This window comes from Lampetra fluviatilis, chromosome 18 (assembly GCF_964198595.1).
Source record: "Lampetra fluviatilis chromosome 18, kcLamFluv1.1, whole genome shotgun sequence".
Classification (NCBI taxonomy): Eukaryota; Metazoa; Chordata; class Hyperoartia; order Petromyzontiformes; family Petromyzontidae; genus Lampetra; species Lampetra fluviatilis.
In genome coordinates, this window is record NC_136292.1 from 11,547,498 (window position 1) to 11,562,284 (window position 14,787).

Genomic DNA, 14,787 nt, shown 5'->3' on the forward strand with positions numbered 1-14,787 from the left:
CCACCAAGCAACGGGGCCGACGCTGCTCCCCCCTCACCACCCCCCACATAAACACATACTCACACACCCCCACATAGAGCCCCGAGGGGATGTCACCTGGCCGACAGGTTTTCACCCAGGAGCCCTCTCATGGGGATAATCTTCACAGTTTCCTGCGGCCAGGGAATTGGGCGATCTTCCCCGATGCTAACTCGCACCGCGGCGCCGTGACTTGGGTTGTAATTACACGGTCATGATGGGGCTGCCCAGCCACCGCGGGTAGAAAACACACACGACACACATGGGCCAGCAGGCAGGTGGGGGGGAGGGGCGGAGCCACGAACGGCGGGAAAATAGGACCGGCCCTCTGGTAGGACAAATGTGCTTGTGCACCAATGCTGCAGCCCCGGGGTCGTCCCTTTAATGTAGAAGGCAAAATGCGGACGTCGGTGAGAGCAACGGTACGTGGCGGGAAATCCGAGCGATCTGATTGGCCGGGAAGGCCAGCGGATCAGTGGCGAATTTCCTTTAAAGTAAGTAACAATAAAAGGCAAGCGAAGGTAGAGAGCAGGCAGTCGTGTTCTTCTCAAGTCAGTCGACTCTCCAGACCAGCAACTTAAACGTCCGTGTGACGAGTCGAAGTGCTGTGAGGACGGGCCCACCGGAGCGTCAAACCGTGAGTACGAGAGAGAGGGAGATAGTGAATAGCATAGGAACCCCTTGAGAGGGTAATTCGAAGTAAGCCGGGCGAATTGGGTTCAGATTGTCGAGAGACAGAGTGGTTTCCTCGCCGATTTCAGCTCCGAGCCACGTAGAGGGTAATCTCAGTCACACGGGGAATAAAACCATTAAACCGGTTCGTGTGTTTTCTGCGAAGTGTGGAGAGAGTGGTAACGTGGTGTGTGTATGGGCGTACGTAAAGAGCGTGTGCGTATTCAGTGATAAAACAACCACGCGTCGGGGCCATTGTTTGTGCGCGAGGGCGTATTTACCCACTTTTTTGCGCTCGCCCATGCGTGTTCACTCGGGGCTTAACACGCATATGTAGGGGCCGCTGGCCCCCGGGTCCCCTCCCTGTGGGGGGCTGGCCAGAGGGGGCCCGCCGTTTCCAGATCCCTCACTCGCGTGAGAGCTGCTGCTGCTGTGCTCCTCGCTCGCGGGAGAAGGGCTGCCGCTCGCCGGCTCCCCTCCCTGCGCCGCACCCCCGCGAGTCCGCGAATCCTGCCTGTGAGGCATAGCTCAGGGCTGGCACACGGCTGCTTGAAATCACCGTCACTTCTCAGCCAATCAAACGCGACGTCTTCGCTCACATAACCCCGCGCACCAATCACACGCGCTGAACGGGGGGGTCAGAGGTCGGAGGGCAGTGACGTCGCTCGTACACGCGCGGCCACCGTGGGCGGATAATAGCGCTCGTTTAAAGGGCCGTGGGGGCGGGTGTTCGCGGTGGGTGTGAGCCCGCACGCAGCACGGGTATCCGCAGCTACAGAATGAAGCGTGCACCCGCGGAAGCACCGACCACATACGTTACGGCGAGCGCACACACACCACCACGCACTTTCCTCGCGCTCGGAAAAATCACACGAGGCTGTTTATCGATCGCTAACGATTTATTTCCGGAGCGTCTGCGAGTTACTCTCCCCGAATCAGTTGGAATCAGCACCCAGTAGGGTGCTCTTCTCTTCCCGCAGGGCCGCTTCCACCGCTGCTGGGTCCACCTCAGCTACTCGTCGTCCAGGCCCGGGAAGGCGCAGCCGACGTCCTCTTGGATCTGCCCGATCGGGGCGGGGTGGTCCGTCGGGTCCCGAGTTGTGGGCTCCGCGATCGCCGGGCGGTCCACTGGGTCCCTGGCTCCCTCTGTGGGGGTCTCTGTGGCGCATACCGCACTCTCTCTCACCGGGGGGGGGGGGGTGGTTAGTTTCCGCGGCTTCCTAGGGGTCCGTTGCCTGCCGGCAGCGTCCCCCCGTGAAGCACGGGCAGGCTTCCTCCGCCCTTGTCTCGGCACACACCGCGGACGGCTTATCGAGGTGACCCGGGTCACGCAATAGTTCAGCTCGGCCCCGCTCAGGGTCCGGCTGGCGTACGTGATAACCAGCTCCGTCCCATCCTGCACCTGCGACAACACCGCGCCCAGCCCGCTGCTGCAGGAGTCGGTTTCCAAAATAAAATCGGTGGTGAAATCGGGGTACTTAGGGGAAGTGAGTTGGTTGAGGGGGCGTGCAATCTCGCTGAAGCCCTTTACAAATCGACGATAATAGGTGGCGAGCCCCAAGAATGATCTGATCTCCGTCAGGTTCCTTGGCCGGGGCCAATCCACTACAGCGCGTACCTTCTCCGGATTGGTGCACACCCCTGCCTCGCTGACACGGTGTCTGAGGTACCCCACCTCGCGCTGTGCAATATAACACACGGCTTGAGCTTGACATGGGCCGCTCGCAGTCGCTGGAACACCTCCCGTAACCTGGACCAGTGCTCAGACAGAGATCTACTGAACACTATCACATCATCCAGGTAAATCAGGCACTGTTCCCACTGCAAACCCCGCATCACCAACTCCATTAGCTGCTGGAACGTCGCGGGCGCGTTGGTGAGTCCGAATGGGAGTACTCAAAACTCGAATAGTCCCATCGGGGTGGTGAATGCGGTTTTTGGCCGATTCTCCTCCGCCATCTCCACCTGCCACTACCCGGACGCGAGATCGAGGGTGGAAAAATAACGTGCTCCGGCGAGGCTGTCAAAGGTGTCGTCGATGCGGGGTATGGGGAAGGCGTCGCCGAGGGTGACCGCGTTCAATTTACGGTAATCGACGCAAAACCGGGTTGACCCATCCTTTTTCGTTACTAATACCACCGGGGCTGACCAGGGGCTCGCCGAGGGCTGGATTATGTTATCACAGAGCATGTCCCCGACCGCCTCTTTGATCTGGGCTCGTTCGGGTGCACCCACTCGGTATGCGGGGATTTTGATGGGTCGGGCTGAACGGGTGTCAATTTGGTGCTTAACGAGGTCTGTCCGACCCACGTCCGAGTCGTGTTCGCTGAACACGTCGGCGTACTTCCGCAGTAACCCGCGTAGCTGATCGGCCTCCCCCTTGGGTAAATCTGCCCAAGGTACGTGTAACGTGTCAAGCAGGGGGACGACCTCGGCTCGGGGAGTCGGGCCAACTCGCCAGGCCAGGTCCTAGTTGTCCTCGGGGTGACCGGGGTCCTCAGCCCAGTGCAAACACCGAGTCGTCAGAGTGTCGCGCGTGCAGGGGGGTGTACGGTGGCTATCGTGGTGCGCCGTCACAGTATTGTCGGGGTACTGTGGGGGTTAAACACCCGCATAAACAATCGGCCCCCATCTGCGTTTACCAGCGTGGCTGACCCCACAACCCCGTACCGTTTCACTAACTCCGGGTGAGGAGTTAGCATTGCCTCACCCAATGGTCAGTGCACGGGGTCAGTGGAGGGTGTTGCCACCGGCACCAGCATCTCGGCGAGTGGCCCGATGGTGACGGCTGTCACCAGGGTAGCGGCCACAGGTGTGAAGAGGGGGCGATTCGGCTCTCGTCCCAGGAACAGAATCCGCTCCCCGCTGCCCTCCATGGTGGCGCATCGTTAGTGGGGCTGCACGTTGAGCCCCAACTTTTCGAGGAGGTCGGTACCTGCAATACACTCGTGACACAACACACTCGAGACTTAGAACTCCTGGGTGCACACCTGCTGTCCTATGCGGACCTCCAGGGTGGCCCTCCCCAGTAGCCCCATCGCGGCTCTGCTCGCCGTGTGCAGTGCGCAGTCCGGGGCCTGTAGGTGGCTCACGTCGACCCCGATCATGCTGCAGTGCGCCACGCTCACGAGCGAGGCCACCGCCCCCATGTCCAGCAGGATCCGGGTACGCTGCCCGTTGACCTGCCCTTCCACCAGCGACGTGGCCCCCATGATTCCCGCCACCAGCTCCCGCAGCCAGTCGCCATGAGTCACCACGCCCTTGGGTGTTGTTGCTGGGGTCTGTGTAGAGGTTACTCGCTCGCCATTATTCTCAATATCGCCTATTTGTGTCGGGACCGAGTCGATTACACCCCTAGTTGGTCCACTCTCTAGGGGGCGTTGCGGTTTAACCCTTGCGCATGCCTAGCACGGGCGATCTGAGGACAGTCTCTCACGAGATGTCCTCGACGGTCGCACATGTAGTACGCTCTGGGAAGGGTGGCGGCTCCGTAGTGGGCTCCCTGCCAACTTCCTCTCCCCCCAGTACGCCGCTGCCCAGACTCTGCTTCTAGTCGGGCTACCCTTCCAGTTAACCCTCCTACCGTGGAGCGTAGCTCCCCCACCTCGGACTGGATGGTCTCAATGGTAGACTGTAATTTGGTTATGTGGCCGCATACTTGGGTCACTTCCCCGCCCACTCGGGTCACCTTATCGTCCATCCCCCCGATGCCGGCCTGTATCCCGGCTACCCATCCCGGGGTTGTCTCGCGTGGTTTCTGGGGCTCCCTTGCCCGTCCCCTTATCGTGTTGGCGAGCTCCTACTCATCCTCGTCTGGGAGCAGGCTCGCGATGGTGCACTCCCATCCCGACCCAGGGTATCAAAGGGGAGGCCTGCACTACCCACTTTGGGCTTCCACCACACGGTGTGAGCTAGATATCTGAGGAGTTTGTCTGTGGCTAGCGCGTCAATGACCTTTGTCGCGAACTCTGGATGGGCGATCCGGGTCAACGATCGCACGTCCTCGGCGTAGTCTCGAAAGTTCTCGCCGGGTTGGCGGCGGCGTGCCTCTAAGGCTGTTTTCGCCCGTCTCACGTTGCGAGTGCCGAAGCGTAGGTCTAGACGGCGCATTAACTCCTCTAGTTGGGTTTGCACGCTTTCGGGCAGCGCCTCTATGAAGTCAGCTGCCCGCCCATCCAGATTCATAGTGAGTTGCCGTAACGCCTGCGCGTTCGTCCAGACATTAAGCTCCTTAGCCCCTGTGATGTTGCGGGAAAACCCTTTCCATGTAGGGGTCCCCTGGCCGGTGAACACATGCCTTACCTTTGCGTGGAGTAACGCACTGCTCTCCCGTGAAGATGTGGGCGCCGATTAATTAATTGCTCCCGAACGGCTGCGACGGCCAATAAAACAATATTACGTAATTCAATTACGTGGTGCTGCTGGTGGTGGTCGCCGCGTGTGTGGAGCTGCGCCGCGAGGTGCGTGGGCACACACGTGCCGCGGTTGTTGCAGTTGTAGTGGTGGCGGTGATTGTGGTGGTGGTTATTGTGGGTAGTTGTATAGCCAGTGGGCTTGTGCTGCGCCGCGGCCGCGCACCCTCACGCTGCTATTTTTAGCGCGTGCACGTGGAGGGCCAATAGGCGCGGGTGGCTGCATGTACCCGAGGGTGGGCAGCGGCGTGCACGGGCACGCGTGTGCCAGGAGCCTCACCCGAGCATTTGGGGGAGAGTGCACGCGGGGAGTGTGGGTGAATGACCCGAGGTGGCCGAGAGCCAGCCAAGAGTTATGTTTCACAGAGGGGAAGCAGCAGCAGCGGGGAGAGAAGAGGAGGAAGGGGGAGAGGAATCAGGGGGCAGCAGCCATAACAAAAGACCCAACGAATAATCGCACAATAATCTTCTTGGTTCTTTCGGTAAAGTCACGTAGAAGGGAAGTAATAAAATAATAAAAATAAAACATAATAAAATGAAATAATTCTCACGACGTTTCGGCTACAACGCAAGCAGCCGTCTTCAGGTGAAGAATGAGACACTACCAAGCTAGGAGCTTATATATAAACTCTGTTGGAGGTGGAAGAGCGCCTTAACAAAAAGGAATGTGCATATGAAGAGGAATTTAGCATATTCATGGAAAATGCGTAGGAGGTGGGCGGGGGGGGGGTTTCAAAGGCATATTATGCCCATGCATTATGCAGGATCAACAGCACCAAGGGGGGGTGCAGGGAGTAGCATTAACAAAGGAAAGGAATGTTATTGATATGTAGCTGCAGTTACTAAACAACCACGTAGAAAACTAAAGTATAAACTACATAAAAAACTAAAATATAAACTGCATAGCACCATCAGTATACTTACTATACTCTACAATAAGCTGAGTTACTAACAGCAAGTAATACATTACAATTCTACGTCGTAAAAATTATATAATATGCTTCCATCTAAACTTTATTCTCTTACATCACACGAGCATATACCGTACTATATACTGCCATAGATAAACCCAACATTAAATTATATACTGTATTACTATAAACCACCTTATACATTTCAACATAACACTATGTATTATTCTACCCACCCTAATGTGTATCGAAATGGTTTATTACGTCATTCCAATGATTGCTAAGCCAGAATCCATCTTCTCGGTTAAAATTGTCTCTGTGTTTGTATATGTGGATCGCCTCATGAACGAATCTCTCATGATAGCCAGATGGCTTGCAGAGAACCTCTGTCTTGGAGAAGTCAATGTCATGTGAGCCCACTGAGTTGTAACAGTGATCTGCCACGGCTGAGGTGTTTGTCCTACCGTGTTTCAGGTCAGCTTTATGTTCACGGATGCGGTCCGAGACATGTCGTTTGGTTTCCCCAATGTAGCTGCTACCACAGAGGCAACTTAGTTTGTAGACACCAGGGTACTGTATGTCTGGAACCACATCTTTTACAGACGGTAACAGATCACGGATTTTATGTACTGTATTGAATCGGACCTGGATCTTGTGTTTAATCAGGATTTTGGAGATCTTTTTTGTGACCCCAGCAATGTAGGGTAAGGTGATGGTCTTGAAAGGCTCCTCAACAGGATCCTTCTTGATGGTTGGAGTGATGGCTTTGCGGATTGTGAAGTCGGAGTAACCATTAGCCTTAAGAGCTTGGCGTACGTGTTTGAGGTCACTGGAAATGTGTTCATGGTCGGAGATGCATTGGGCTCTATGATATAGAGTCTTGATGAGAGAATTCTTCTGGGATGGATGGTGGTGGGAATCCGGTTTTAGATAAGCATCCGTATGGGTGGTTTTCCTGTAGACAGAGTGGCTCATTAAACCATCAGGTCTCCTTTTGATTAGGACATCCAAAAAGGGTAGCTTGCCATCATTTTCGACTTCCATGGTGAATCTGATGGCTGGGTGTATGGAATTGATGTGGTCGAGAAATTGGTCTAGAGCAGGCCGGCCATGTGGCCAGATGACAAAAGTGTCGTCTACGTACCTCTTCCATAAGGTCGGACGTAGAGTGGCAGTCTAGATGGCATCCGTCTCAAATTTCTCCATGAAGAGCTTGGCGTACGTGTTGTTTAGTAACTGCAGCTACATATCAATAACATTCCTTTCCTTTGTTAATGCTACTCCCTGCACCCCCCCTTGGTGCTGTTGATCCTGCATAATGCATGGGCATAATATGCCTTTGAAACCCCCCCCGCCCACCTCCTACGCATTTTCCATGAATATGCTAAATTCCTCTTCATATGCACATTCCTTTTTGTTAAGGCGCTCTTCCACCTCCAACCCAGTTTATATATAAGCTCCTAGCTTGGTAGTGTCTCATTCTTCACCTGAAGACGGCTGCTTGCGTTGTAGCCGAAACGTCGTGAGAATTATTTCATTTTATTATGTTTTATTTTTATTATTTTATTACTTCCCTTCTACGTGACTTTACCGAAAGAACCAAGAAGATGAATCCCTGCAGTCACGAAAGCTTTAAATCGAAATTTAATCGCACAATAAGTTACTACGACCATTCCGCATGTGCCCTGGTGTAAAAAATAACGTAGGAGATTTTGTTATATTTTCTTTTAACATATCTACGTGACTTTACCAAAAGGCCCAAAGAATATGAATTCCTGAGTCACGAAAGCTTTAAGTCAGTATTTATTGTGCGAAGTAAAGGGTGGAGGCCCCATGGTGTAGAGAGAGTCTTGGCGTATGTAATCTCCACCACTGGCAAGTGTGTGTTATCGCTTCTCGGCCTTTTGGCTAAGATCAAGTGTAGTATCTGTTCTTATCAGTTTAATATCTGATACGTACCACATTGTGGTACCTTATATTAAATTCATTTTTGGGACAGGGAGATGGAATAGGTGCTTGCTCCGTCCACTCCGAGCATCAACCCGGTATTGCAGTTTCTCCGGGAATGGTGCACCTCCCTGCTGGGGGAGGGATATCATCAAACAAAAGTAGACTATGTTGGGTTTGCAAACCCCATTTCCGCTGTTTGTCCGTAATTGGGTGCGTTCTCTCCTGTTTTGTTACCAGTCCCCTCCATCTTCTCATTTGTGCCCTGGATAGCTGTCAAATTTCAAAAATCTATCAAACTCTTTTCACAGGTATCCAGTCGGTGTGGGTCAAGAAGTAATATGTCATATGCACATGCACTTATATACAAACAGTTTGTTTTATCCTGTACTGCTCTGTTTGTTACGTCTTCATAACGCAGTATTGCCCATAATTCCGTAATTTACCTATCTTAGTCTATCTTGCTTCATGTGCTATGTAGAAAGGCCTTAGGCTGAAATTTTACTATACCTTCCTTTAGTGACAGTGTTTATTAACGAACGATATTTTTTCGATAGTTTTTTTTCATTCATATGTATTGGTCGTACAATTTGTATTATTATATTAGCATTTTCAGATTCTAATTCTCTGAATCAATTACACTTGCACCTAAGAACTTGCTCGTTTGTTGGCAGAAACAAACTCGGTTTAATTATTTCTGGGTGTGCCAAAGCTTTTTGCAGAAATTGAGATTTTGTCCCGGTTTCAAATATGAATGGCCGTGTGCGTGACTGATGCTTGTTTAATATTCCGTATCTCTTAACACCATGGCACATGCGGAATGGGCGTGATAACTTGTGCGCATATTCTTTGGTAAAGTCACGTAAAGTATTTTTTTGTAATTTTTGTTATTTTCTTTGAACCTATCTATGTGACTTTACCGAAAGACCCAAATAATATTCGCACAATAAGTTACCACGACCATTCCGCATGTGCCATGGTGTTAGAAATAACAAAGTAGTTTTTTGTAATTTTTTGATATTTTCTTTGAACCTATCTACATGACTTTACCGAAAGGCCCAAAGAATATTACTTCCTGCAGTCACGAAAGCTTTAAGTCGGTATTTATTGTGCGAAGTAACGGGTGGAGGCCCCATGGTGTAGAGAGAGTTTTAGCGTATGTAATCTCCACCACTGGCAAGTGTGTGTTATCGCTTCTCGGCCTTTTGGCTAAGATCAAGTGTAGTATCTGTTTTTATCAGTTTAATATCTGATACGTACCACATTGTGGTACCTTATATTAAATTTATTTTTGGGACAGGGAGATGGAATAGGGGCTTGCTCCGTCCACTCCGAGCATCAACCCGGTATTGCAGTTTCTCCGGGAATGGTGCACCTCCCTGCTGGGGGAGGGATATCATCAAACAAAAGTAGACTATGTTGGGTTTGCAAACCCCATTTCCGCTGTTTGTCCGTAATTGGGTGCGTTCTCTCCTGTTTTGTTACCAGTCCCCTCCATCTTCTCATTTGTGCCCTGGATAGCTGTCAAATTTCAAAAATCTATCAAACTCTTTTCACAGGTATCCAGTCGGTGTGGGTCAAGAAGTAATATGTCATATGCACATGCACTTATATACAAACAGTTTGTTTTATCCTGTACTGCTCTGTTTGTTACGTCTTCATAACGCAGTATTGCCCATAATTCCGTAATTTACCTATCTTAGTCTATCTTGCTTCATGTGCTATGTAGAAAGGCCTTAGGCTGAAATTTTACTATACCTTCCTTTAGTGACAGTGTTTATTAACGAACGATATTTTTTCGATAGTTTTTTTTCATTCATATGTATTGGTCGTACAATTTGTATTATTATATTAGCATTTTCAGATTCTAATTCTCTGAATCAATTACACTTGCACCTAAGAACTTGCTCGTTTGTTGGCAGAAACAAACTCGGTTTAATTATTTCTGGGTGTGCCAAAGCTTTTTGCAGAAATTGAGATTTTGTCCCGGTTTCAAATATGAATGGCCGTGTGCGTGACTGATGCTTGTTTAATATTCCGTATCTCTTAACACCATGGCACATGCGGAATGGGCGTGATAACTTGTGCGCATATTCTTTGGTAAAGTCACGTAAAGTATTTTTTTGTAATTTTTGTTATTTTCTTTGAACCTATCTATGTGACTTTACCGAAAGACCCAAATAATATTCGCACAATAAGTTACCACGACCATTCCGCATGTGCCATGGTGTTAGAAATAACAAAGTAGTTTTTTGTAATTTTTTGATATTTTCTTTGAACCTATCTACATGACTTTACCGAAAGGCCCAAAGAATATTACTTCCTGCAGTCACGAAAGCTTTAAGTCGGTATTTATTGTGCGAAGTAACGGGTGGAGGCCCCATGGTGTAGAGAGAGTTTTAGCGTATGTAATCTCCACCACTGGCAAGTGTGTGTTATCGCTTCTCGGCCTTTTGGCTAAGATCAAGTGTAGTATCTGTTTTTATCAGTTTAATATCTGATACGTACCACATTGTGGTACCTTATATTAAATTTATTTTTGGGACAGGGAGATGGAATAGGGGCTTGCTCCGTCCACTCCGCGCATCAACCAGGTATTGCAGTTTCTCCGGGAATGGTGCACCTCCCTGCTGGGGGAGGGATATCATCAAACAAAAGTAGACTATGTTGGTATTCTTAGGTTTTTTCGGTAAAGTCACGTAGGTAAAACATTAAAATTAATGAAAGTAAAATAAAATAAAAAATCACGACGTTTCGGAGGCAACACAAGTCTCCGTCATCAGGTGGGACCGTCACAGCCAGATTTGCTGCATCAAATGAGGCAATGATTCAAGATGTAATCCCTTAAAAGCAAGTTGAGGGGGGAGGAGAGGGGGGCGGAGCTCATCAGAATGTGTAGCCAATGAATGGAACGTATCGGGAGGGGGGGCGGGGCCAAAAGAATGCACGACGTGGTACACGTCGACGGCGTGGACGTGGTTGTGCGCAAGCAACTACTGCTGCACACGCCAACGCATTGGACAGAGAGGGGGAGGGGAGGCCAAAAGAGAGTGTGGTGCAAGTGTACGTGGACATGTGTGTGCACAAGCACCTGTTGATACACATGATAGAAAAGAACGAAAATGCCCATGTTTATACCAGTGCTGGCTGAACAATGAAGAGAGTACTGTTAAACACTGGAGATGTTAACACTCGGTAAAGTAAAGTAAAATAGTGCCTGTCAGATAAGGTGGTCCAAAAATGTGTAATTACGTCTTTTTTGCGTGGTTGATAGCATCTTTCCAATGATTACTAAGTTTGTACCCATCATCACGGTTGAAATTATGTCTGTGTTTGTATATTTGTATGGCTTCGTGTACAAACCTTTGATGGTAGCCAGGAGGTTTGCAGAGAACCTTGGTCTCGGAAAAGACAATTTCATGAGAGCCCACCGAGTTGTAGCAATGATCGGCAACGGCCGAAGAATCAGTTCTGCCGTGTTTCAGATCTGACTTGTGCTCGCGGACACGATCAGAAACATGACGTTTCGTTTCTCCAATGTAGCAATCACCACAAATGCAACTCAATTTGTAGACTCCAGGATACTGTAAGTCAGGAACGACATCCTTCACAGATGGAATCAGATCACGGATTTTATGCACCGTACTGAATCGGACTTGGATCTTATGTTTGTTTAGAATTTTGGAGATCTTTTTGGTCACGCCTGCTATGTATGGTAACGTGATAGTTTTGGTCGGAGTTTCATGTGGCTGTTTCTGTGTGGTGGGAGAAACAGCTTGGCGGATAGTGCGGTCAGAGTATCCGTTCATCCTGAGGGCCCGATGTACATGTCTTAATTCACCGGTCAGGTGGTGTTGGTCAGAAATGCCATGGGCTCTGAGGTATAGCGTTTTAATGAGATAATTCTTTTGAGATGGGTGGTGGTGGGAATCCGGTTTCAAGTAGGAATCTGTGTGGGTGGCTTTCCTGTAGACAGAATGTCCCAAGGATCCGTCAGGCCTCCTCTTAAACAGAATATCCAAGAATGGTAGTTTACCGTCTTTCTCCACTTCCATGGTGAATCTGATGGATGGGTGTCTAGAATTGATGTGGTCCAAGAAGTGGTTCAATGCTGGGAGGCCATGTGGCCAGATGACGAAAGTGTCATCCACATACCTCTTCCACAGGGAAGGACGCAGGGTGGATGTCTGGATGGCGTCTGATTCAAACTTTTCCATGAACATGTTGGCTATAACTGGTGACAAGGGGGAGCCCATAGGGGTACCCTCATTCTGTTTGTAGAAGGTGCCATTCCAGGTAAAATAGGTGTTGGTGAGGCAATGCCTAACCAGCGCAGGTACATCAGAATTCAATCCATGTTGGACTAAGTCCTCAATTATTGTTAGGGTGTCCGGTACTGGGACTTTGGTAAACAAAGATACTACATCAAAGCTGACGAGGATGTCATCAGGAGATAGTACCATGTCCTTAACCATAGAGACTAATTGGGTTGAGTTGAGTACTGCCAAAGAGGTATTGCCTGTGAAGGGGAGCAGAGTATCTGATAGAAAACGGGCTAGTTTGTACGTAGGAGAGTTTATCGTCGACACGATGGGTCGTAAGCGGGGTGCCTTCTTTATGGATTTTGGGAAGACCATAGAGTCTGGGAGGTCTTGGCGCCGATGGTTTTAGAGAGGGACGTTTGCTTGGTTCGATTAGGGAAGTCGAACTCGTGATGATACTGTTGGTTTTTGTCGTTAGGCTTTTAGTGGGATCGTTTTTAATTTTGGAGTAACTCCCATCATTAAGAAGGTCCAGGATTTTGTTGTTGTATGAATCTTTATCCATGATGACCGTGGCATTGCCCTTGTCTATGTTGGGTTTGCAAACCCCATTTCCGCTGATTGTCCGTAATTGGGTGCGTTCTCTCCTGTTTTGTTCCCAGTCCCCTCCATCTTCTCATTTGTGCCCTGGATAGCTGTCAAATTTCAAAAATCTATCAAACTCTTTTCACAGGTATCCAGTCGGTGTGGGGCAAGAAGTAATATGTCATATGCACATGCACTTATATACAAACAGTTTGTTTTATCCTGTCCTGCTCTGTTTGTTACGTCTTCATAACGCAGTATTGCCCATAATTCCGTAATTTACCTATCTTAGTCTATCTTGCTTCATGTGCTATGTAGAAAGGCCTTAGGCTGAAATTTACTATACCTTCCTTTAGGGACAGTGTTTATTAACGAACGATATTTTTTCGATAGTTTTTTTTCATTCATATGTATTGGTGGTACAATTTGTATTATTAAATTAGCATTTTCTGATTTTAATTCTCTGAATCGATTACACTTGCACCGAAGAACTTCCTCGTTTGTTGGCAGAAACAAACTCGGTTTAATTATTTCTGGGTGTGCCAAAGCCTTTTGCAGAAATTGAGATTTTGTCCCGGTTTCAAATATGAATGGCCGTGTGCGTGACTGATGCTTGTTTAATATTCCGTATCTCTTAACACCATGGCACATGCGGAATGGTCGTGATAACTTGTGCGCATATTCTTTGGTAAAGTCACGTAAAGTATTTTTTTTTAATTTTTGTTATTTTCTTTGAACCTATCTATGTGACTTTACCGAAAGACCCAAATAATATTCGCACAATAAGTTACCACGACCATTCCGCATGTGCCATGGTGTTAAAAATAACAAAGTAGTTTTTTGTTATTTTTTGATATTTTCTTTGAAACTATCTACATGACTTTACCGAAAGGCCCAAAGAATATGAATTCCTGCAGTCACGAAAGCTTTAAGTCAGTATTTATTGTGCGAAGTAACGGCTGGAGGCCCCATGGTGTAGAGAGAGTTTGGCGTATGTAATCTCCACCACTGGCAGGTGTGTGTTATCGCTTCTCGGCCTTTTGGCTAAGATCAAGTGTAGTATCTGTTTTTATCAGTTTAATATCTGATACGTACCACATTGTGGTACCTTATATTAAATTGATTTTTGGGACAGGGAGATGGAATAGGGGCTTGCTCCGTCCACTCCGCGCATCAACCCGGTATTGCAGTTTCTCCGGGAATGGTGCACCTCCCTGCTGGGGGAGGGATATCATCAAACCAAAGTAGACTATGTTGGGTTTGCAAACCCCATTTCCGCTGTTTGTCCGTAATTGGGTGCGTTCTCTCCTGTTTTGTTGCCAGTCCCCTCCATCTTCTCATTTGTCCCCTGGATAGCTGTCAAATTTCAAAAATCTATCAAACTCTTTTCACAGGTATCCAGTCGGTGTGGGTCAAGAAGTAATATGTCATATGCACTTATATACAAACTGTTTGTTTTATCCTGTACTGCTCTGTTTGTTACGTCTTCATAATGCAGTATTGCCCATAATTTTGTAATTTACCTATCTTAGTCTATTCTGCTTCATGTGCTATGTAGAAAGGCCTTTGGCTGACATTTTACTATACCTTCCTTTAAGGAAAAGTGTTTATTAACGAACGATATTTTTTCGATAGTTTTTTTCATTCATATGTACTGGTCGTACATTTTTATTATTAAATTAGCATTTTCAGATTATAATTCTCTGAATCAATTACACTTGCACCTAAGAACTTCCTCGTTTGTTGGCAGTAACAAACTCGGTTGAATTATTTCCCGGTGTGCCAAAGCCTTTTGCAGAAATTGAGATTTTGTCCCGGTTTCAAATGTGAATGGCCGTGTGCGTGACTGATGCTTGTTTAATATTCCGATTCTCTTAACACCATGGCACATGCGGAATGGTCATGATAACTTGTGCGCATATTCTTTGGTAAAGTCACGTAAAGTTTTTTTTGTAATTTTTGTTATTTTCTTTGAACCTA

General features: G+C 48.4%; 1 long non-coding RNA gene and 4 other non-coding genes across 6 annotated transcripts; 4 read left to right on the top strand and 1 right to left on the bottom strand.

Moving 5' to 3' along the window:
* Window positions 1-1,600: 1,600 nt before the first annotated feature.
* On the bottom strand, window positions 1,601-5,268 carry LOC144937042 (uncharacterized). Of its 2 annotated transcripts, XR_013637560.1 has the most exons (3): window positions 4,993-5,268; window positions 3,401-3,971; window positions 1,601-1,867 (listed from the first exon to the last, which is right to left on the bottom strand). It is a non-coding gene; the product is annotated as an uncharacterized LOC144937042 (long non-coding RNA). The 2 variants fall into 2 exon arrangements; XR_013637559.1 differs by lacking the exon at window positions 1,601-1,867 and having other exon boundaries at window positions 3,061-3,971.
* A 2,633-nt stretch (window positions 5,269-7,901) lies between these two features.
* LOC144937328 (U2 spliceosomal RNA) lies at window positions 7,902-8,092 on the top strand. The gene has a single exon (XR_013637634.1). It is a non-coding gene; the product is annotated as a U2 spliceosomal RNA (small nuclear RNA).
* Window positions 8,093-9,149: 1,057 nt separating this feature from the next.
* On the top strand, window positions 9,150-9,340 carry LOC144937338 (U2 spliceosomal RNA). The gene has a single exon (XR_013637643.1). It is a non-coding gene; the product is annotated as a U2 spliceosomal RNA (small nuclear RNA).
* A 1,057-nt stretch (window positions 9,341-10,397) lies between these two features.
* On the top strand, window positions 10,398-10,588 carry LOC144937382 (U2 spliceosomal RNA). Its single transcript, XR_013637684.1, has one exon. It is a non-coding gene; the product is annotated as a U2 spliceosomal RNA (small nuclear RNA).
* A 3,243-nt stretch (window positions 10,589-13,831) lies between these two features.
* On the top strand, window positions 13,832-14,022 carry LOC144937333 (U2 spliceosomal RNA). Its single transcript, XR_013637638.1, has one exon. It is a non-coding gene; the product is annotated as a U2 spliceosomal RNA (small nuclear RNA).
* Window positions 14,023-14,787: the final 765 nt, after the last annotated feature.